At 37.2% G+C, this 25,398-nt stretch overlaps 1 long non-coding RNA gene across 1 annotated transcript; it reads right to left on the bottom strand.

Annotated features, from left to right (window-relative positions):
- Positions 1-21,902: 21,902 nt before the first annotated feature.
- On the bottom strand, positions 21,903-23,683 carry LOC140529112 (uncharacterized). Its single transcript, XR_011975430.1, has 3 exons — positions 23,561-23,683; positions 22,537-22,638; positions 21,903-22,035 (listed from the first exon to the last, which is right to left on the bottom strand). It is a non-coding gene; the product is annotated as an uncharacterized lncRNA (long non-coding RNA).
- Between the last annotated feature and the right edge of the window lie 1,715 nt (positions 23,684-25,398).

A 25,398-nucleotide genomic window follows, 5' to 3' on the forward strand; every position in this document is an offset into this window, starting at 1 on the left:
CATTAACAGAAAAAGTAGAAAGAAATGAACAGAAGAAAAAGAGCTCAAGGTCACTGAGGTCCACAAGCTCAACAGTTGAGTGCTTACTGAATTGAATTCTGATAAACGTCAACAAGGGCATCACAAGTAAAAGTTATTCTTCCTTTCCCCTTGTCTCTGGAACAGTTAAGTTTTGGCATGAGATTTTGAAAGACAGAGGTGTCAGGGAAAGGACCAGGGTCTGTCGAGTAGAAAGAAGGATCATTTTGAAATCAAAGGACCTTGATTCAAATCCTCACTTTGCTTATTACCTTTGTGACTCTGTGCAAAGACGCTTAATCTCTCTGGGCTTCAATTTCTTTATTTGTAAAATTAGAGTGTTGGACTGGATGACCTCCAAGGACCCTTCTGGCAATAAGTTGATGATCCCATGATATGGATTGCCCAAGCTATTTAACATTCAAGAACATGATTTAAAAGGATACTTCAAGCTCAGTTTTTCTTGGCCCAGTAAAAATCCTTTAAGACTTCATCAAATCTGGTTTTCTTTACTATTTGTCAACATATTCTTAAATTCCTTCCATTTTAACCAAGGTCTCTTCCAGGTCTAAATTCAGTATTCTACATAAAACTTTTATGACATGATCACATCTCATCAGATACATTTAAGATGGTGGAAACAGTTGAAATACTACACAACATACTCCATAAAACTGAAAATTAGTTGCTTTACTTAATGCTACATAATTCTATCTGGGCTCCCAGGCTATAACTAGGGCAGGGCAGAGCAACTAGGGCTTTCTGCCAAGTTGCCAAAATTTTCTAAACCCCTGAAAGCACGTGCAGTCCATCAGCAATATAGAAATAGCTGAGCTTAATACCTAAGTAGCAAGAATAACTAGTTAAAATAACATAGTTACCAGATTTTGCCCCAAGCAGAGTTCTCCCAAGTCATATACCCTCCACTCTCTTGTAGACAGTGGCCTTGACACTTCTTGGGGTCTCTATCACCATTCATTGAATTTGTATTTAAAAATTAGTTGAAGGTAAAGTTTCTGATTTGGGAACCAAAATTGTTAGTTACAGTTTAACTATGATGACATAATTCTAAAATCAATTCAACAAATTAACATCTGTACAAAAATCAAACATATCTGTTAAATCCCTACTCTTCTGAAATTCCCACAGGAAACTAGGGAGATAATATTTAGACATATGACCAAAATCGTATTAGATCCTCTTCTGGAGTATTCTCCCACTGGTTAAAGCTGAAAGTAAGATACAAACTTGCTAATACTACATCTAATTTACACTTCTTAATATTGATCTGAGAATATCCCTGAAACATCAAGAGTTAAGGAATTTTTCTAACCAAAGGAAAGCGTGACACAACAAGCCAGATTCAGTCTCCAAAGACAAAAAATCAGTGTGCTCAGGCAGGAAGCATAGACAGTCCCTGACTTTTGAATATTTGATTTGTGAATGATCCATGCCTACCAAAGGAAGTAGGGCATGGGAGGGAGACTAATTAGAATCTTTGGGGAGTCATTTCCCTAGAGGAGTGCCTTCTCTTGAGCATTTCAATCCAATCAATTCAGCCAATATTTATTAAGTACCTAGGACACAAGGCACTATGCTGGGCATCTGAGAATAAAAATGAATTGGCCTTTGCTCTCAAAGTAGAGATGTCCAAAAGATAGTCAGCAAAGTAGGATTGGAGCAGAAGAGTGATATTGATGGGCATATAGATCTCAGAAGAATTTATGTGGCCATGATAGTTGAACCCATGAGAGGTGATAACTTCATTGAGAGAGAGAGAGAGAGAGAGAGAGAAGAGGAAAGGAGATATTAGGAGAGGAGAGGAGAGGAGAGGAGAGGAGAGGAGAGGAGAGGAGAGGAGAGGAGAGGGGAGGGGAGGGGAGGAGAGGAGAGGAGAGGAGAGGAGAGGAGAGGAGAAGGGAGGAGAGGAGATAGTCCAGGACACAACCCTAAAGAACACATCAGGTAGGGAACAAGAGACGAATGATGATCCAGCCAAGGAAAATGAAGAGTAGCTAGACAAGCAGAAATTGAACCAGGAGAGATCAATGTTATAGAAGCCAAAGAAGAGAATATTCAGGTGGAAGGTGTGATCAACAGTAACAATAGCTGTAAAAACAGTCAAGTAGAAAGAAGACTAAGCAAAAGTAATCAGATTTAGTTGATACCACTGGAAACCTCAAAGGGAGCAGTTTCAGAGAAGTGTTAGGATGAGAGGCCAGATTTTAAAAGGTTAAGAAGTGAGTAGGAGATGAGGCAATGAAGGCAGCAAGAATAGATGGCATTTCTTTGGCTATGAAAGAGAAAAGAGGTATTGGGTGATCAATCCCCTAAGAAAGGGTAAGGTCAAGTTAGTGTATTTTCGGGATACAGAAAACCTGAACATGTTTGTTGTTGACAGGGAAGGAGATAGTAGATAAGAGTAGGTGGAAAATGAGAGAAAGGGAATGATAGAGGATTCAAGCTTCTTTTAGAGAAAAGAAAGGATAGGAAGAAGGACACAAGTAGAGAGGTTGACATTGGCAAGGAGAAAGAACAATTCTTCCCCAGAAGAGAGTAAAGAATGGTGAATGATGTAAAAAGATTGTGAGGAGCATAATGTGAAAGAGGGTGCTTGCAGCAAATGGCCTCTATTTCCTCCATAAGTTACAAGAGTTCTTAATCAAGAGTTCATGAACTTTTTTTTTTTTGCAAATATTCACATAGTGGGTGCTTGATGAGTTTATTAATTGATTGATTAAAATATTTTCATAACTATTTCAATATAATAAGTTGAATGAACTTCAAAGAAGGATAAGTTGATGTGTGATGGTGGCAAGGAGACGATCTGGAATTGGCAGTGAGAAATGAAGAGATTGTCTCCTCCTTTTGGATTGTAGTCAAAGCAAATTTTAGGAGCATGTTTATATCTCTAAATACTGCCATCAACAGCAAAGAACAAATCAATGATTTGGGAGGACAACTTAAAAAAACTTGAAAACCACCAAATTCAAAATTAAACAACAAAATAGAAATTCTGAGAATCAAATGAGATTGATAAATTTGAAAACAAAAAAAATTCAACAAATAAATAAAATTAGAGTTGGATTTTTAAAAAAGTAACAAAATAAGTAAACCAGTAACAAATTTGATTTTAAAAAGATAAAAAAGAACACCAAATTATCAAAAGTGAAAGGGAAAATTCACAACAAATTAAGAAATAAAGGAAATTAATAGAATCTATTTTGCCCATTACACACCCATAAAGCTGATAATGTAAACTAAATGGATAGATATTTATAAAAATGGAAAGTGCCCAGATTAGTAGAATAAGAAACAGATCATTTAAATAACAATTTCAGAAATAGAAAGTGAACAAGCCATAAATGAACTACCAAAGAAAAGATTCCAAAGCCAAATGGATTTGCAGACAAATTCTATCACACATGCAAAGAATAATTAATTCCAATATCACTTAAACTGTTTGTAAAATAGGAAAAGAAATTCCTTCTATAATAATTCCTCCTACCAAATTTCTTCCGTAATAAACCAGGAAGAATACATATGTGAATCTGGGAGAGTCAAAATAGAGGAAGATAATTATAAACCAACACCCTAATCAACATTGACACAAAAAAATTGTAAATTAAATATTAGGAAAGAGGCCATGGCAACATATCACAAAGATTGCATACTACGACCACATTGTATTTATATTAAGAATGTGGGACTGTTTCAATATTAGGAAAACTATAAACAAAATAGACCACAAGGACAACAAAAAAAATCTTTGACAAGATATTAACACCAATTCCTATTTTTAAATAAGCATTAGAAAACATAGAAATCAATGAGGATTTAAAAAAAACATAATAAGTTATAGTCACCAAAAACCAAGAGCGAATATAACATGTAAGAAAGATAAACTAGAGGCCTTTCCAGTAAGAGCAGGGTTAGAGCGAGGATGTCAGTTATGACCCCTGCTATTTGACAGAACACTAGCAATGCTAGTTTTGGCTGTAAAATAAGAAAAATAAATAGAGAGAATAAATGTAGGTAAGAGGAAACACGTATTAGATTTTCCAGATAATATGAATATTTACTTAGAAAATCAACTAAAAAAACTGAAACCATAACTTCAGCAAAGTTGTAGGATGTAAAATAAAAGCATATAAATCATCAGCATTTTTGTATGTAAGCAACAAAACTCAGAAATAAGAAATAGAAAGAAATACACTTAAAATAATTAAAAAATACGTAAACTCCTTGGAAGTCTACTTAGCAAGAAACAGGCACACCTAGTTTTATTACACTTCACTTTATTTCACTTTGAAGATGTTTCACTTTTTAACAAATTAAAGGTTTCTGACAACCCTGCATTGAACAAGTCTGTCAGCACCATTTTTCCAACAGCATGTACTCACATTATGTCTCTGTCTCACATTTTGGTAATTCTCCCAATATTTTAAACTTTTTCATTATGATTATTATATCTGTTATGGGGATCTGTGATCAGTGATCTTTTGGGCCACCACAAACCACACTTGTGTAGGACCATGATTTGATGTAGGACCATTAATTGATAAATGTTGTGTGTATTCTGACTGCTCCACAACCAACAGTTTCTCCCATCTCTCTCTCTTTTTCCTTGGCCTCCCTAATCCCTGAGACACAACAATATTGAAATGAAGCCAATTAACAATCCTAAAATGGTCTTTAAGTGTTCCAGTGAAAAGAATATCTAATTGATGGAGCAAATTTCATTGTCTTATTTTAAGAAATTGCCACAGTGATCCCAGTTTTCAACAACCACCACCCAGATCTGTCAGCAGCCATCAACATCCAGAAAAGACTTTCCACCAGAAAAAAAGAGTACAACTTGCTGAACACTCAGATAATGTTAGCATATTTTTTTAAACAAGAAAGTATTTTTTAAAATTAAGGTATGTACAGTGGGTTTTTTTTTTAAAAAAAAACATGATACTATCACACTCTTAATAGACTGGAGTATAAACATTACATATGCACTGAAAAACCAAACATTTTATGACTCCCTTTATTTTCTATTAGATTTATTGTAGTGGTCTGGAATTGAACCTGCACTATCTCTGAGGTATGCCTGTGTACACAGGAACTATATGAATACAACTACAAAGCAATCTTTCTGTAAAGAATGATTTAAAGAATAAGGGAAATATTAATTGCTTTTGGGTCAGATGAACCAATATAATAAAAAATGACAATGATCTCTAAACTAATTTACTTATTCAGTGCCGTTCCCTGAAACTACTAATAGATTTCTGTGTAGAACTAGAAAAAATAATAATGAAATTCATAGGGAGGAATAAAAGGTCATGAATCTTAAAAAAAAAAAAAGTAACAAACAAGTGAGAAAAAGGGAATAAAGCAATAGCAGATCTCAAAGTGTACTACAAAGCAATGATCATCAAAACAATTTGGTACTGACTGAAAAATAGAGAGGATGGTCAGGGAAACAAATTAGGTAGACAAGATACATAAGCAAGCAGATATAGTAGCCAAGCATTCAATAAACTCAAAGAACCCAGATTGGGTTAAGGACTCACTCTTTGACAATAACTACTGAGAAAACTGGACAGCAGTGTGATAGAGCTTAGGGTTAGGAAAACATTTCACAACATATACCAAAGTAAGCTCCACATAGATATAAAAGGTCACATCATCAGCAAGTTAGAGGAACAAAGAAAAAAAACAACACTTTTTGGATCTATACACAGACGAAAAGCTCCTAAGGATAGAGAGGATCACAGAAGAAGAAAAAATTGAGCATTATGATTATATAAAATTATTTTTTGTGTAACTAATACAGTTTAAATTTTAAAGATGTTATAAGGAAAGCCAGTAAGTAGGAAAAATATTTGTAGCAAATTTCTCTGACAGGAGCGTAATTTCAAGATATATAAGGATCTGATTCGAATTTTTAAGATTAAAAACCAGTCAAAGTATATGAAAAGGCAATTTTCCAAGAAAAAAATTCATAAGCTATAAACAGCTATCTCAAAAAGCATTATATATCACTAACAATTAGAAAAATGAAAATTAAAGCAACTCCAAAGTTTCACCTCATAGTTATCAGATAGGCAAAGTCCGCAAAATTGGAAAATGACAAATATTAGAGGGGTTATAAGAAAACAGGCACATGAATGCACTATTGTGAATTAGTTATTAGTTACCACAATTAGATCTGTGAATTAGTCCAACCATTCTAGAAAACAACTTGGAACTATGCCCAAAATGTTGCTAAACTGTTCATAGCCTTTGACCCAGGAACTCCACTGCTGGACTGATAACCCAAAGAGATCAAAAAAGGAGGAAAAGGAGTCATACATAAAAATATTTTAGCTGCTTTTTTTAGTAGTGGCAAGGTGCTGGAAATACAGGCTGCTTATTAATTGAGCACTGTCTGAACAAACTGTGGTATATTTAGTGTAATGGAATATTGTATATAAAAAGTTACAAAAAGGACAATTTCAGAGAAACCTGTGAAGACTTGTGAGAACTGATGCATAGCACAGTGAGCAGATATTACACAGTTATAATAGTGTTGTAAAGATAAACAACTTTGTTTTAAGTCCATTGATCAAAGCAATGACTCATTATGATTCCAGAGAACCAACAATTTTACATATACTACTCACTTCCTGACAGAGAGGTAATGGACATACTGTGTAGAAGGGGGCATAGGTTAGGCAACACAGGAATCTCGTTTACTTGATTACATGTATTTGTTGTTACCAGATGCATAGCTTCTGCCACGTTGCTCTCTATGTGTTCATTTCAGACCAACAGCCTTCATAAAGAATCTTCTATGGTTATTCCGCATTGCATTTTTTGTTTTAGTCATTTTGGGGTCTTGTTCTTGGTTTGTTTGTTTCCTCGTAGGTGAGATGGGAAAAAAAAATAGATTTTTGTTAAGTAAAAACTTCAAATAAAATGGAAAAAACAAATTTCATCTACTTCTCATGATTATTATGAGGATCAAGTGTTTATATGTTTAAAGGCATAGGCTTAAAAATAAAAACTAGGTAAACTTTAAAGCACTTTAAACATAAAATTATATTTATTCTATTGAATTTCTTTGCAGTGAAGCTAAAGTTCTGTCTTCTTTTTTATTACATAATGATCTCTCAAATCATTTCCAATCATCTGCTCTTCCCCTAATCCAGGAACATTAACTTTACTCATTTTTTAAAGATTGAACCAATAGGTCTCCTTATTAGAAATTTTCATTCCCAGGAGTCTTGTTGGATGCTTCTCTACATTAGTAGGAGTAAACTAGCCCACTCCAATACAGACCCACTTCTGTGTCTGCCTTGAGAGAGAGAAACACGATAGAAACTGTCTTTATAGGCTCAAATGGAGATGCTGGATGCAACAAGATCCCATGAAAGCTAAAATCCCCAAAATAACTCCTTCACAGGAGAATGAAAAAGCCTGTTCTAATTACAGAGAAGAGTCATTTTCATCAAAACTAGAAATAAGTATTGTTATTAATATCAGTCTCAGAATGAACGTAAATAGTAACTGTTTCTACTCTGGCTAGAAATTCTAAGGGTCTTACCCTTCCTAATTGATTCTTTCGTGAAGACAAAGTAGATCATCTTTTACCACAATTCTTACCTAGCGTTGAACTACTGAATGGGTATTGCCTCAGATAAATGGAGGCCTGGGAAAGACCTTAGCTTAAAAAAGACAAAGTCTCCCACTGCATCCTAGGCCATCACCAGTCATCCTGACCTATGTCTTGCCACAAGACTGATAATTATGGAGGAGAGAGTGGAGCTGATGACTTTGCACAGCTCTATCTCACTTAAATACAGTTCACTTACAAGCCAAGACATTACCCTCCTATGCCATTGGTCTTCTTCGAGAATGAAGGACAAACAAGTGCCTCCTTGGTGCTTCAGCCAGATTATGCTAGGCAGAGGTACAAGAGAAGCAGTGCTATGTATTGGGAAAGGGGCTGTCTTTAGAGTCGGGGGACGTGATAAAGTGTAAAGAGTACCTGTCTTAAAATGGAGACCCAGGTTCAAATTCTGCTTTTATCCCATAGTAGCATAATAGAGATTGGACTGAACAGACTTGCCCCACTGTAAGGGGGCAGAGTGTATTACCTCTCAGAGATACAATTTCCTTACCTGTTTACAGGGAACAACTATTCTCACTAGCAGTCTTATAGAATTGTGTAAAGTGGAAAAGCAGTTTCGAGTTCTAGCTCAGTGTGATTTATGTGAAGGGTGCTGGGTATGCTATGGCTGGCCCATTTTGCCTGCTGATTCTTCTTTTCCTTTCACTCACCAAAGGGAAGATCAGCATCTGAGCTTCTCAAGTGGTGATTATTCATTCTTTTCACACAGTTCACAGGGACACAGAGTCAGCTGACTTTGTGTTATTCTGCTGCTGGATTTTGATGAATGACCTGATAAACATGGGCAACAGCAGAATCTTTTCCCATTGTTAAAATCTGGGGATAACTAGCACACCCAGCTTGACTTATTTCTGTTTATGTGGCAATCTCTTTGCATCCAATGAGAACTTTGAATAAAATCAGCATTTAACCTTCTTCCCTTTTGCACCCTAGGCTTAGTACAGAAAGCGTGCTAAATACATTGCATCAGAGGACCTGAGTTCATACCACATGTGTAACCTTGACACCAAGATACTTGATTTCCCCAGGTCTCATTTTCCTTTTCTGTAAAATGGGGGGAATGTATTAGATGGCTTCCAGAAGTCCATTTCATCTCTATGATCATGTGATTTTATCCATTTAGTGAGAAACTGGCCAGTGGCAAACTTTTTTGTCCTTTTCTTATTACTCATACAAAGTGGATTTCTGATATTAGGTTTTGATCTCCCCCCATTCTTCCTCAATATAGGACTCTGGTCTCAAATGTTAATTTTTAAATTTCCTTTCTACTCATATATCCGAAACACAATGCTATCAAAATTTTGGGCTATACTCTCATAGCTCATATATCATATATTAAGAGCTAGAAGGGACATGACCTAATTCATGAGGAAACAGAAGTCCAGGGAAGGTTATTGACTCGCTCAAGGTCACACAGGTAATCAGTAGCAGGGCTAGTATTCAAACCCAAGTACTCTGACTCTGGATACAGTGCCCTTTCCATTAAGCTATTGAAATTATCTGACTGTTAAATGCTCTTTTTTTGTCCAATTTTCCGAAGTCCTCTGTTTATCCAGTCAAAGAAATTACCAGCTTTTCCTCTCAGTTTCTCAGAAGCTCCCTATACCTATGGTTTTGTCCTTTGTTTGTCCTCTAGGAACAGCTAGGTGGTACAGTGGATAGAGTACCAGTGCAGGAGTCAGGAGGACCTGAGTTCAAATGTCACCTCAGACACTTGACACTCACTACCTGTGTGACCCTGGGCAAGTCACTTAACCCCCAATTGCCTCATCCTGGATCATTTCCAGTCATCCTGATGAATATCTGGTCACTGGATTCAGGTGGCTCTGGAGGAGAAGTGAGGCTGGTGACCTGCACAGCCCTCCCTCACTCAAAACAAAGTCAAGTACAAGTCATGTCATCATTTCTCTGATGGCATGGTCTTCTTTGGCAACGAAGGACAAACACAACAAACAGTCTTTACAGCACAAATTCTACTCTAGAAGTTGAAGAGAGTTGAGGTAGTCTTCCTATAAGATTTCTCAATTTTTTCAGTAAATATTTAGTAAAGGGCACCCAGAATCAGAAGGTATATCAATATTCCCAAGGGTTAAAATAATCACAGGAGATCAATATAACCCCTTTGGTACAAATTGGTACTTCATTGTTTGGAAGTGGGCCCTAGGAATATATGTAAGTAATCAGATGTAAGCAATTGACAAAGGAGTACCAATTGCAAGGACTGGTCTTTTGAAAGAAGTTGAACAAATGCTAGGCCCCCAAACCCTCTATTTTCTTGAAGATAGAAACAGAGTATTTTTTTTAACCTTCATATGTATCCTATGACTGGGACAATGCACTGTATTTAATAGGCCTTCTGTGGCCTCCATGGTTGTGCAGTTATAGGAGCTCTAACCTAGGCACCAGAAAGAATGAATAAATTGTCTGGTTTGGGGCAAACCACTTCAACTTAGTTATCTCTTCTGGCCTCTTCCACGTCTAGTATTCCATGACTCTGGTTAATAACAAGAGAATCTAGGGTAAATGAAACAGTTGAACATAGCCCCTGTCCTAAATTCTCAGTCCCCTTAGCAAGTGCCTAGTTCTCTAAGTCCCAGTACTAACCCCATTGACCAGATCTCAGTCCTATAGGGCTGGTTTATTGACCGATGATATGCATACTCACTTTTCTGAGCTGTTAATGATCCTTGGACTAGCTCAGCTTCGGTTTATGCACCCTCTGACCTCAAAGTTTATGTTGTTGATATCTCCCTGTGACAACTCAAACTCCTTTGACTACATTCTGGTTTAAATTCTGGGTCATTTGGTAATGAATCTCAATTAGGCTTTTCTACACATTAATAAATATTTGTTTAAAAATTAATTTAAATTTTTTTAAAAATGTGTTCAATGAATGAATGAAAAGTCACAGAATGTTACCCCTCTGCTCGGTCAATCCCAAAGGCTTGGCCCTTACCAAATCAGACTTCTCCCAGTTGTATTTATAGCTTTTCCCTACAGATGAGCAGAGTTCTTTTCATCTTTGTTTCAAGTGATCCACAGCACTCATAGAGCTCTAGGGGTCCCCAGGCTCCTTGGATAGCTTTAATAATTCTTCCCCAACCTTAAGGCCCCTGGTCACAGTTTGCTTTAGCTGCTTTTGAGGAAGGGCAGAGGCTGGAAGAGAAGGAAGGAGCTGAAAGATGAGATGGACCTATCTAATGCGTACCAAAGGGGAAAAAGAACAGAAATCTCCAAAGTTGTGGCTCCCTCAGGACCTCTGAAAAGCTTTGATTTCTCGGATTTTACAAGCTCTGAGCACAGTGTTGGAAGTTAACAGAGCAGCTGCCCCAGGAAATGGTGTGCTCATCCCACTGAGGGAGACTTCAAGGAAAATCACTGGGAGGGGGGAAGCAACAGGAGGTGGGGGGGGGGGGGTGGAGAAGCCAAATTTCTCCACTAAATATCCAGTTTCCCACCAGCCTGAACTGTCTTTTAGCACATGGGTTGCTTTGACTTGATGTCTCTCCAGTTCTGTTGCTTTTTTATTTGTAGAAGGTTTTGGAGAATGCATTTGCTCTGTTGCTAACCAAGGGAACAGATTTATCCCACAGTCCTGGCTCTGCCTGAAGCTGAATGATTATACAGGCCTGGAGGGAGTCTTAAAGCATAAACATTTACTTCACAGAAGAGGTTCTGCAGACTGAAGGCTAGAGACAGTTGATTCTCAGGGTGTTCTTGATGGTGCTTTGTTAAAAGCTAAGTCTCCCTCCCCAAACCTCCTCCCCAATTTCTGTCCTTCTCAATTCCAGAACCCAGAGCAGAGGCATCCAGCTTTTTGTAAGGGTATTTCCTTTCCCCCAAGTGAGAACTCATGAAAAGGAGATGTGAGGGCAACACAGAAAATTTGAATATACAGAAAGCACCAGGTGACTGGGCGAGTGAATTATGACAAGGTCATATGCCGTCCACAAAGCAGGACAAATGAGTGCTTGTGATGCCTGGCCGTGCTCCACAACCGTGCCAGGGGGGGAGCAGACTACTCTGCTTGTTGTTCCTGCTCCCCCCAAAATGTAGAATATTTTAAAAGTTAACCCCTTTAAGTCACTCCATCGGTAAATGCTCAATTGTTCTGGGTTGATGTCTCACTTCGGATATATCTCTATCTATATTCAGAACTATATCTACAGCTACACAAATGACGTTTGTTAGTAAGAAGCAAGACTGTTCTTTGTGATCCAATTTGTTTCATCTGATATCATTTCTTTATTTTTTCAAATAAACTTTGAAAGCGAGATATACTCCAAACATAGTTTGGATAAAATGATAAGACAGTTTAAGATAAAATGAACTGCTAAAAACTAAGAAAATTAGTTCAGTAAATATGAATAGAGATCACGAATAATCCCCACCTTACTCCCTAGACATGCATACGTATTTTTCATTCCCAGAGTCTCTGCCCTTAATCAATGAAATAGTTACCTCAACTTCTCACTTTGATTTTACCATAGAAGACAACCCAGATTACAAGACTGTCTTAATGGCAGAAAAGGAGCAGGACTACTGTCTTTTAAATTGAATCTAATAGATTAGAAATGATCCAGTCTGATCCAGCCCTTGGTGCTCAAACAGATTTGGAAATCCAGCACCCCTAGCCCTAAAAAAGGGCTTTACTGATTGAGAAGCGGTCTTTCCACCTTTATAAGATTCATCCATCCTGCTTGTAAAGTGGCCCTTCCAGGCTCAGATGTCGTCTCTTACAAACAGTTGCTCCTGATTTACCCAGCTGTTAGTGTTTCTTTCCTGCTCAAATTACCCTGCATTACCAACCTGTGCAAATACTGCCTCCCTACCTCCACTACCCTATCAGAGGAGACTAAAAGTCCCTTCAGGATAGTCTTTCTTTGTATTTTTGTATCTCCTACAACCAGTGCCTCACTCATAGTAAGCACTAAATACATGTTTGTAAAGTTGAATTGAAAATGGTGAACCAGGGGGAGTAGGCAGTTGGAAGCAAATGGAAAAGCTGCTGTCTTGGGGACATGTATGGCCTTACAAAGCTCATTAACTTCATTAAATGGTTTAAATTTTTTTTTTTAAAGCATGTGATATGCAGGTCTGAGCCACTACACAGTGGTAAAAGTAAAGTCTTAGAAATGAGCACGTAAGGGCAACTACCTAGACTCCTAGAAAGATTTTGTTAATAAACATGAAACTAGGTTAATATTTCACTAGGGTGTCAACAAGACTACCTTTTACCCTACATACCAAAACAGGCAAAGGAAGGATGTAATGGCAGCTAGAGAGCTGGAAAGGGAAAGGAGTGGGACTGACCAATAAATGGTAATAAAGCATGAGGAAAATATGAACTGCTCAATGCAGACTAAGTCACAAGATCCTGTGTAGTACCATAGGTTAGCGTTGTCAAAGATAAGTATTATCAAGAAAGACTCTGTCATGGCAGCCTCAGTCTGTAGAGTTAGGTACATATGAATGGGAATTAGCTCTTTACAAAGCTCCTACTTCCAATACCACCATTTGTGTCAAGGGTCAAATATGCAATGTTCAAAACAGGTAAGTCTTTTGACTATCTCGCAATAATGAGGTCAGCCTTTAATTATCTTCACAAATACAGAGAAGCATTAGATCAAAACATATAGAACAGCAGGAAATCAAACTGGCCCAAACATTTTTCTGAAGCCCAAAGCAGTAGTATTTGAGTTTCTGGCCCCCAAAGCAGCAACATTTGAGTTCCAGACCCCAAAGCAACACACTGAGAGGCAAGAAACTAAGAAGGTCTCTGGGGCCCAGCACTGGGATTGTTGATTCAAATAGGTCCCTCTGCTCCGCTTTTAGATATTTTCTAAAGGACCCTTCTCAGTTCTTTAAATTACTTCAGGTCTTTATTCCCAAAAAAAAAAAAATCTATTTTCTTGCCTACCAAAGAACTTTTTTTTTTAGTAAAAGGCTATAAGAAGAAGCTAACTGGTTTGCCTCCCACCAGTCTACTTCTCCCACTGATCTACTTCTTCTTGCCTTGAGCAAAATGTTATCCATTCAATAATTGAACAAATAACAGTTATTCTGAAAAAGATCAGGAGGTTTCAGTGGACTTTACAAGCTCAATATGGGACAGCAGAATAATGTGGCAGCCAAAAAAAAAAAAGCTGTAATCTTGATTTGTATTAAAAGGAGAGTGGCTTCCAGGAATAGGAAGGTGATGATTTCTCATCAGAACTTATCTAAGTCTCCAGAGCAGGGCAGCCAGGTTGGTGAAGTACCTTGAGTTCATGTCACATGAGGCACATTTCAAGGAAATGGGCATGTTTAGTCTAGGAAAGATATAACTCAAGGGAAAAGTAATAATTGTCTTCAAGTATCTGAAAGGCTATCATGACAGAGAGCGACTAGATATAATATGTTTGACCCCAGAGGACAGAACCAGGAACAATGGATAGAAACCGAGAGGAAGAAAATTCAGGCTTGATATTGGGAAAAGTTTCTTAACAGTTAGAGATGTCAAAAAATTCAATGGGTGCTCTATAAAGATTTTAGATTTCCCCTGGGCACGTAGCCAAGCATTTATAAGTGGTTGCTACGTACCAGACAATGTGGTAAACACTTGGGATACAACAAAAGGCAAAACAGCCCCTACTCTCAAGGAACATACAAGCAGGGAGCCATCATAGAAACAAGCAGATAAGTAAATACACTAAATAGAGATATAAGGAGCTCTGAGGGGAAAAGGCATTAGTTTCTGAGAGGACTAAGAAAAGCCTCCTGGAGTATGAGAGATTTGAACTGAGTTTTAAAGAAAGAGAAACTAAAAATCAGATAAAGTAAAAGAGAATTTCAGTTGGGGGGAGGGGGCTAGTGAGTGCAAAGAAATGGGAATGGGAAATAGAGAGTCATGTTCAAAGAACTGCAGGTAGATGGGTATTGTTGAAGTATAGAATGTGAAGGTAGTAGGGAGCCACCAGGGTTTATTAAACATTGGGTTTGATTTGGGAAGATATGTACTTTAAAAAAATTACCTTGGTAACAGAGTGGAAGAAAGACTGGAAAGCAGAGAGATTTGAGACAGGGAACCAATTAGAAAGCTACTGAAGAAAACCAGGTTAGAGGTAATGAAGGCTTGAACCATAGAGGCAACTGAATGAAGAGAAGTGGATATATATGAGAGAAGGCGGATGGATTGGATATGTGGGGTTAGTGAGATTGAGGATTCAAGGATGACATTGAGATTAAGAGCCTGGGTGACTAGAAAGATGATGGTTTCCTCAATAATAAACTGAGAAGAGCAGAAGGTTTGAGCAGAAAGATACCAAGTTCTGTATTAAACATGTTGAGTTTGAAGCTTACAAGAGAGCTGGATATATAGGGCTAAAATTCATCTGGAAAGAGATTATCACTGAACCTATGAGATTACCATATGAGATATTAGATAGCAAAAGAGAGTAAAGGGCACAGGAGAGAGCCTCGGGGATGCCCAAGGTTAGCAGGCATAATGGGGCAAGCTAGGTGGCTCTATGCCTACGGTAATGGACCTAGAGTCAGACATACTTAAATTCAAGTCCAACCTCAGACACTAGCTGTGTAACGCTAGGCAAGTCACTTAACCCTGTTTGCCTTAGTTTCTTCATCTGTAAAATGAACTGGGGAAGGAAATGGCAAACCACTCCAGCGTCTTTGCCAAGAAAATCCCAAATGGAGTCATAAAGAGTCAGAAACCACTGAACAACAAAAAGGCTTGACATGAATGAAGAATCGGTGAGGAAGATTTCAAAAGTGGTCAGACAGATAAGAGAACCAGGAGAGAATAATATCAAGAAAGCCTAGAAAAGGGACAATATCCAGGAGTAAGCAATGACCAGCGATGTCTTCAGAGTAGTCAAGGATGAGGATTGAGACAAGACTACGAGATGAGGCAATTAGAAGATTACTGGTCATTTTAATAGAAGCTAGTTCTAGTTGAATGATGAAGTCAGATGCCAGATTTCCAGGGGATTAGAAGACCACAAAGGAAGAATGAAGTGAAGGCATCTTTTTCAAGGAGTTAAACCAGGAAGGGGAGATAAGATATAAGTATTCAGTTAGAGACTAGATCGCCACTTATTGGAGGCTCCATAGGAGGGGGGATTGCTCTAATGTATGAGTTGGACTGGATGGTTGCTGAGGTACCTTTCAACTCTCAATTTCTGGGATTCTGGGATTTATTAAGCACGTACTACTGGCAAGGTGCTAACTGTAACCCTATTATATTACTGCTTGCTAGAAGTCATATTCCTACAAATTCTAAATGACCCTGATTGAAGGATTGGAGGAATGCCCAGGAAAACCAATCCCCTCTCTGATGCCTCACTTTAGACTTCCCTTCCCTCTTGACCACATCTCTACACAGCAGCTTGCTACCAAATATATTAACCTGAAACAGTAGAGAAAAGATCAGTAAATGGTATAGAAAAGGGAAAAAGTCAGTCCCCAAACAGAAGGGCCTAAGCAGAAAAAGCAACAAATGGAAACTTTGTGAAGCAACAGAAGGGAAGTATACAGAAAAACTTATTGGGAAAATAAGGTGGAAAATGGAAGAAGGTGACAGAAAAGGAAATGGCCAGTAGAGCACACAACTAACACACAGAATAATTGGTAAGTAATTATGCTCTACTATGACTTGAATCTGCTATTACAATTAGCATTCAGAGGGAGCCTTCTGGGGCACTAAACTATATGATATCCATACTATTCCTTAGATCCATCAACCACTGAAAACACTCTCCTCAGATCCATGGGTGATATCAGAAAGAGGAAATTAATTAAAAGCTTCAAAGAGTTCCACATCTATGGGGGGAAATAGTGAGAAAGCCTGGAATAAGCTACATTTTCCTAGAAGTGGGGTGGAGATCCCAAGAAAACTTACTAGCATGATGGCCTTATTCAGTGATTCTGAACCTGATTTTGTAACATTCTAGAATTTCTTCAGGTAACTGATGGGAGCCATTAATAGAGCAGTGGGCTTGGAATTAGGTAGATGCCTCCAGGAGTTCAAATCTGGCCTCAGACACTTACTAGCTATGTGACCCTGGGCAAGTCACTTAATGTTATTTGCCTCAGTTTCTCATATGTAAAATGAGCAGGAGAAGGAAATGGCAAACCACTCCAGTGTCTTTTACCAAGAAAACCCCAAAAGGAGGTCATGGAGTGTTGGACATAGCTGACTCAACAACAGCAAACTGAGGGAATGTTTTTTTTCTAAATTCACAACACCTTGGATTAATTTTAACTTATTTAAATATTAAAATCAATAGACACTACACTGACTAGGTATTACTAAATCAAAGAAACAGTATTGGTTCATTTGTAAATCACAAATGTTCAGCTTGCAAATAATGACAGGCTACCCTCCTTAGGTTACTAGAGGTACCTAAGTTAGAATTATGGAGCATTTTAGGAAAGGGGAAATTGTGAAATTTCAGAGCTAGAAGGAACCTATAAGATTATCTCCAGATGGGGAAACAGACTTGGAGAAATTGCTACTTATTTGCCCAGTATCACACATTAAGGTATTGGTGGTGCCAGAAGTGGGAATCCAAGCCTCCTGATTCTTAAGTCAGGGATCTTTATATTATACCATACTATTTGCAAACTTAACTCATTTTTAATTTTATGTAAAATCATGTTCAAAATTTTACATTTCAACTAACAGGACTGTTGATAGCTCTACTTGAACAATTCACAAGTGACCTATTTTTCCATTTTCCATTTTTAATTTTTTAAAATTTTTATTTAAATTTTTAGTTAATTGTTCTATTTTTAATTCTGGAAAGGGAAAAAAAAACCTTTTCAGCTATGCATCACCTGGGGATACATTTTTAAAAAATAAAAGTCCTCTCTACACAAGCAGACAAAGCTTTGTGGCTAGAATGCCCAATAGCCTGCTGCCTATTCTATCAGCTAGCTTCCTTTCCTCCTTCCATGGGTCATTTCCCCTAATAGAAGGGAAGTTCAATAAAGCCAGCAGCTGTTTCATTTTGTCATTGTCTCCAGTGCCCAGGAGAGTACCTAAAATATAGTAGGTACTTAATAAATGCTTATTGAATACTGTTCCAAACTTGAGAAGCAAGAGGTCTATTTTCTGTTTTTTTCCATTTCTTTATCACTCATATGTTGCAATGGAAAAAGTATTGGATTTGGAATCAGAGGTCCTGTGAGATCTTGGACAAATTATAAAATGTTAATTTCCTTATCTGTAAAATAAGGGGATGAACTAGGAAAGAGATGTCAAATATATGGCTTGGAGTTGTGTGCATCTATGACACTTGAGTGCTGCTCAACCCAGATTAAAATGTAGTTGTGAAATTAAATAAGAGTACAATAAAACAGGAATAACATTAGATTTTAAAACCAAGTCAACATGGCACTTCAGGGATCCTTATGTGTAGATTAGTGAACCCTTTTCTACTTGAGTTTGATACCACTGGGCTAGAAGACCTATATTTCAATAAGGATCCCATGATCTTTAATAAACAAGCTCCATGATTTTATTGAAATTATACTTTTGGATGCCACCAAAATGACCTTTATATTATGTAATTACTGTTATTCAGTTGTTTTTCAGTCATGTCCAACTCTTTATGACCCCATTTGAGGTGGTTTGCTATTTACTTCTGCTGCTCATTTTACAGATGAGAAAACTGAAGCCAACAGGATTAAGTGACTTGCCCAGGGTGACACAGCTAGTAAGGTCTTCCTGACTTCAGTTAAAATCTAGCCTCAGACACCTACTAGATGTGTGACCCTGGTCAAGTCACTTAATCCTATTTGCCTTGACTTCCTCATCTGTAAAATGAGCTGGAGGAGGAAACGACAAATCACTTTAGTATCTTTGCCAAGAAAATCCCCAAAATTTCATAACTGAAATGACTGAACAATAACGACAACGTTAGCATCTATTGTCTGAATCACTCTTTTGGCATTGCCATGCTCACTGGTATTGTTATTTTGCCACGTATTTATGCCTCACTTGCCCAACTGAATTCAACAAAAATTTATTAAGCATCTACTATATGTAGTGTACTATGCTAGCCTCAGGAATAAATGCAAAGATAAAATATGACATAGTTCTTGGGTTTCCTTATGTACTAGGTATCTCTGACCGATTTTTGTATCCCTTATAGCACCTGGTAGGGTATCTTATATACAACACGTATTAAATATTTTTTATTAATTGAATAGGTACCCACTAGTGACTTCCATTTACAAATAAATCTTGTGAGAAAAGAAAGAGAAATATATCTTACTGGGTTAAATACTTTAACACTAATCAAAATTAATACTGTTTTCAAAGAAATGGAGTGGTGGATCAATGGAATAGATCAGGGACACAATACACAGTAGTAAATGATCCTACTAATCTAGTGTTTTATAAACCCCAAAATCAACCTTTACAGGGAAGAAGTTAACATTTAGCAAAAATTGTTGGGAAAACTGAAAAGCAGTTTGGAAGAAACTAGACATAGACTAACATCTAACACCATATACTAAGATAAGGTCAAAAAGGATAAATGATTTAGACATTAAGGGTAATATCATAAGTAAATTAGGGAAGCATGGAAAGATGTACCTGTGAGATCCATGGATAAGAAAAGAGTTTAGGATTAAATGAGAGACAGAGGAGATTATAAGAAGTAAAATAATTTTGATTACATGAAACTAAAAAGCTTTTGCACAAACAAAACTAATGCAGCCCAAATTAGAAGGAAAACAGGAAACTGGGTAGGAGGAAAAGTTTCTCTGCTGAAGGCCTCATTTCTCAAATATATAGGGAACTGAGCCAAATTTATAAAAAATAAGAGCCATGTCCCAGTTGATAAGTGGTTAACGGATATGAGCAGTTTTCAGAAGAAGAAATCAAAGCTATCAAGACACATGAAGAAATGCTCTAAATCACTACTAATTTGAGAAATGCAAATTAAAATAACTCACATACTACCTCACCTATCATATTGGTCAACATGATAATAAAAGAAAATAATGAATGCTGGAGGGGATACAGAAAAATCGGGACACCAATACATTGTTGATGGAGTTGTGAGCTGATCCAACCAGTTCTCCAGAACAATTTGCAATTATGTCCAAAGGGCAATCAAACTGTGCATATCCTTTGATCCATTACTAGATCTGTATCCCAAACAGATCAAAGAAAAGGAGGAAGGACCTGACTGTACAAAAATATTCAGAGCAACTCTTTGTGCTGGCAAAGAATTGGAAATGGAGGGGAACTGATAGAAATTTCCCATCATTTGGGAAATAATTGAACAAGTTGTGGTATATGTTTGTGATGGAATACTATTGTGTTATTGTGTTCATCCTTCATTGCCGAAGAAGACCATGCCATCAGAGAAATGATGACATGACTTGCACTTGACTTTGTTTTGAGTGAGGGAGGGCTGTGCAGGTCACCACTTCTCCTCCAGAGCCATCTGAATCCAGTGACCAGATATTCATCAGGATGACTGGAAATGACCCAGGATGCACTGGGAGATCTTGGGCCCTTTAGGTAAAGCTTTTTGCAGGTTACTCCACTTAGGGTGAGGCAACGCCTATTTGTTGAATAGTTGAATTGTTTAAGAAGTAACAAAAACCTGGGAAGACCTATATGAACTGATGTAAAGTGAAATAAGCAGAACCAGAAGTAATACTCTAAAAATGATCAACTCTGAAAGACTTAACTAGTTTGATTAAGATAATGATCCAAGACAATTCCAAAGGACTCATAATGAAAAATGCTATCCACTTACACAGAGAGAACTGATGAACTCTGAATTCAGATCGAAGCATACTTTTTTTTAATTTTCTCTATTTTTGTTATTTTATTTTGTTTGTGTTTTCTTTTGCAACATGGCTAATATGGAAATACATTTGGCATGACCTCATATGTATAATCGAAATCAAAATGCTCATCTTCTCAAGGAGGGGTAAGGGGCAGGAAGGAGGGAGAGAATTTGAAACTTAAAAGTTAAAAAAAGATTGTTAAAAAAATTTACATGTAATTGAGATATAGCTAATGAAAAAAATTAAAAATAATTTTTAAAAATTAATACTGTTTTCTACAAACTTCATCCTGTAGCAAATTTTCCCTCATTGACCTTCAAGGCCTAGAGAAAGATCATGAAACATTAAGCCATCATTAAAATTAAGTTCAATAATTCCTAATGGAATGTCACCTTTGAAATAGCCATTAAAGTCATCCTGCCTCATAATTTGATATAGTCCAAAGTATATGACTTCTACCTTGTCCACCTAACAGCCCATTGCCCAAGAGGAGAGAAGTCCTTTACCCAATGTACCCTTACAACTTCTGGTCAGCTCTACTCTACTCTATAGAAAGAGATGTCACTAAAGCTATAGAAATATGTTGTTCAGTTTCCTAGGTTGGTCATTACTACTACACCTGGATAAATAAAAGTTCAGGAGAGTAAAATGTGCAATATTAATAATGAGAGGGTTATTCCTTCAATTTTGATCTATCCAATCTAGATTTGTTTCTTAGATGATAAAAAGTGCAAAACTATGCCACTTATAAAAATAATAATAGCTAGTATATATCTATATCTATCTATACCTACATACATGTATATATCACACTTACTGTGCTAAGCACTTTAAAAAATATTATCTCATGTGATCCTCACAACAACACTGGGAGGTAAGGCAGGAAGGGCTTTAGCAGGTACTATTATTATCTCCATTGTACACTTGAGGAAACTGAATCAAACAGAGGTTAAATGACTTGCCTAAGGTCCCACAGCTAGTAAGTTTCTGAGACCAGGTTATGAACTCAGATCCTTCTGACTCTAACACCAGTGCTCAATCCACAGTGCCACCAAAATTTGTCAAAATAACTCACATTTATAGAGAACTTTAAGGTCTTACATATGCTAACTCATCTAATTCTTAAAATAATTTTGTGAGATAGTTGTTATTATTACCCTCATTTTACTGGTAAGGAAACTGAGGCCCAAAGAAGTTAAGTGAATTGCCCAGGTTACATAGCTAGTAAGTCTCTAAAGCAGGATTCAAACTCAGGATTTTGTGACCTCAAGTCTGACATTCTATCCATTATACCACTTTGCTGAAATTACATAATTATTTCTTATTTTGTAGCTATTGCATATATTTTATTTTTAGAATAAGTTTTATTGGCTAAATGTGATGGCACATATCTGTAATACCTGCTACTATGGAGATTAAGGCTAGTGGATAACTTGGACTCCAAAGTTGTGAGCTTCAGTAAAGCTGAAGGCGGTTGAGTTCACATTAAGTCTGGTCCTAATAAGGTGAGACTCTGGAAGCAGAAGGGGCCACAAGGCTGCCTAAGATGGATCAGAAACAGGTCAGAAACATATAAGATCAAAACTTCCATACTGATCAGCAGTGGGGATAGGACTAGAGGTGACCACTGCATTCCTAGTCTAGGTGATATAAAGAAAAGGAAGGAAGGAAAGAAAGAAAGAGAAAAAAAGAGAAAGGAAGGAAGGAAGAGAAAGGAAGGGAAAGGAAGGAAAGGGAAAGGAAGGAGGGAAGAAGAAAAAGAGAAAAAGGAAAGAAGGAAAAAATTTTATGGATGTCTTATTTTTACATCATTACCATTGGATATAATTTCACCTTAAAAACTGAATTCTTATATTAAAGAAAATATTATACAAAATAACCAATAGAGTGACCATCTGAGACAATATATGCAACATATGCCCTCCTTATCTCCCACCTCAATGCTAAGAAGAGAAATGTATATTTTATTATTTATTCTCCAGGACCATAATTGGGTTTCCATTACTCAGAGTTTGACTTCTTTTAGTGATCTTTTCACTTACAATCTTTTAGTTATTGTGTAGATGTTCTCATGGTTCTGATGATTTCACTCTACATCTGTTCATATACATCTTCCCATGTTTCTCTGGATTCCTCATAGTCACCTTTTAAAGACACAATAATATTCCGTTACTACAGGTTATTGTCTTTCTCCAATCAATAGACACCACAAAAAGGGAGCTACCACATTAGTTAACATTCTTTCTTTCAAAGGGATGTATTACACAACAAAGGGAATATGAGACACCATAATGTAAAAGAGGGAGAATTGGTCTCAGTCAGGAAGATCTGGGTTCAAGTCCTCCCACTAACACATACAGGCTAAATCACCCTGGACAAATGATTTGATCTCTCAGTGACCTAAGCAATGCTCTAAGACTATAAAAACTGATCAGTCCACATTGGTAGAGAAAGTTCCTCACTGGGAACTCCCTACACTAATGAAATCATAGATCTTACTTAAAAAAAAAGAACACTTAAAACCATCTGAAGTACTTCCTCACTAGATCTTTCCCTTCCTCCCTATTGTAATAAGAATCCCTCAGTAGCTACATAGCTCTGCCTCTTCCTAGCCAGCAGGGCCCTGCCTTTCAACCTGTGATTTCGAATAGCAATAATAATAAAGACATTTATAAAAGTGCCTACTCTGGGCCAGGCACTATGCTAAATGCTTTGCTAATATTATCTCATGCAATTTGTAACTGTGCCCAAAGGGCTATCAAACTGTGCATACCCTTTGATCCAGCAACAGCCCTGCTAGGTCTGTATCCCAAAGAGAACAAAGAAAAAAAGGGGAAAGGGGAAAGGGGAAAAAAGGAGAGGGAAGGACCTATTTGTACGAATATACAAATGCATAAAAATATTTCATAGCTTTTTGTGGTGGCTACGAATAGGAAAGTGTAGGGATGCCCATCAATTGGGGAAGGACTAATCCAACGATGAAGAACTGTGAATGACTTAGCTATTCTCAGCAATGCAATGATCTAAGAGAGTCCCAAAGAACTAATGATGCAGCATACTACTTACCTCCAGGGAAAGAACTGATCTTGTCTGAAGACAGATTGAGCAATGTTGTTTTTCACTTCCTTCCTTTTTTTTTTGAGTCTTCTTGTACAAAATGACTAACATGGTTGCACATGTATAACCTGTATCATTACATTTAGAACTTAAAACAACAAAAAAAGAAACAAATGTTAAAAAATTGTTTTAACATGTAATTGGGGGGAAATAAAGTATTGTATACAAAAACGAATATTATCTCACATGATCCTCAAAACAACCCTGGAAGGTAGATGCTACTATCATGCTCATTTTACAGTTGAAGAGACTGAGGCAAACAGAGGTTAAGTTACTTGCCCAAAATAACACAATTAATGTCTGAGGCTAGATTTTTAACTCAGATCTTCTTGACTTTAAGTCCAGCACTCTATCTACTAAGACACCTAGTCGCCATTATTCAATTCAGTCTTATGACGTACCTTCTATGTGCAAGGCAGTGCTGGTCTGAGAGAGACAGATAGACAGTCAGACAGACACACACACACATACACACACACACACACACACACATACATTCACACGCACACAGAGAGAAAGAGAGAGAGAGAGAGAGAGAGAGAGAGAGAGAGACCAACTCTATGGATTGTTCATACAGCTTCATCCCATGATCTGTACAACACATATTAGTCATCCATTTAATTTTTCCTATGTAAATAGGAAGTGAAGAGGTAGCTAGGTTGCAGTCAATTGGAATTAGGGAGATCCAAGTTCAAATTCGTCTCAGAACAGTTATGTGACCATAGACAAGTCACTTAACTTCTCTGTGCCTCAGTTTCCTCACCTGTCAAAGGGGATAATGATAGCATAGCGTTGTTATAAGGATCAAATAAGATAACATGTAAAATGTTTTACAAATCTTAAAGAATTACATAAATGTTATTGTTATTATTATTAAATAATTAGATCGAACTATTTTGGGGGATTATAGCTCTAATTTAGGAGGCTATACAATGTTCTGAGACTGTATGCAAACAGTATAATGCCATTTCCAAACAAGAAAATTCAGAGGACCTCACATCTCAGATAGATTCTACAGAGAATCTCTTTTCCATTAAGCATACATGCTGGATATTGTCCATGATAGCAGCAAACACCTTGGGTGAACATATGCCTCCATGTTTTATGCCTCATTTGATATTAATTATTGTGGGGTGGGAGTGGGAACAGTTATATCTCTGGTTTATCTTTCAAGGAACCTTGCCTGATTTGAACATATGAATGAGAAATGCCTCATTGGATGTGTCTTTAAAGTAACTTAAAAATTTTTCTCTACTCCCTCAAATGCTTTTTTAGAGTCAAAAAATATTAATCCCATTGAGATCTTATATTTCTACGTCCTTTGATTAACAACATAACTGTTGCAATGGGGGTGTGGCATATATCCAGATCACCTCTGAGAGAGTCACTTCCATGGGAGACTCCATCTCGGGTCATTGGAGCATGCAGCAAACCCTGTTACACCATAAAAAGTGTATTCTGCTATAGAATATCTCTACCAAAGCCCTTCGTGTTTCCTTTACCAAGGATATCCTCCACACACATACAGATTAGTCTCATAAAGATTTTATAGAGATGGAGAAAATAATTTAACCCTTTGGTTGTTGCTGAGATTTTCTCAAATTTCTTTTTCCAGTTCAAGATTTTTTTCAAGCATTTCATATACTTCTATTTTTCATATATCTGGAAGATTATGTCACCTCCAGCACTGACCTCCATGCGGCTATTTGGTCAGGTACTCTTTCCATCTAACATTTTTCTTGAGGGCCTTTTCTGATCCCTAGTGAAGCACATTCATTGAGGGCTGC

This window comes from Notamacropus eugenii, chromosome 2 (assembly GCF_028372415.1).
Source record: "Notamacropus eugenii isolate mMacEug1 chromosome 2, mMacEug1.pri_v2, whole genome shotgun sequence".
NCBI classification, from domain to species: domain Eukaryota; kingdom Metazoa; phylum Chordata; class Mammalia; order Diprotodontia; family Macropodidae; genus Notamacropus; species Notamacropus eugenii.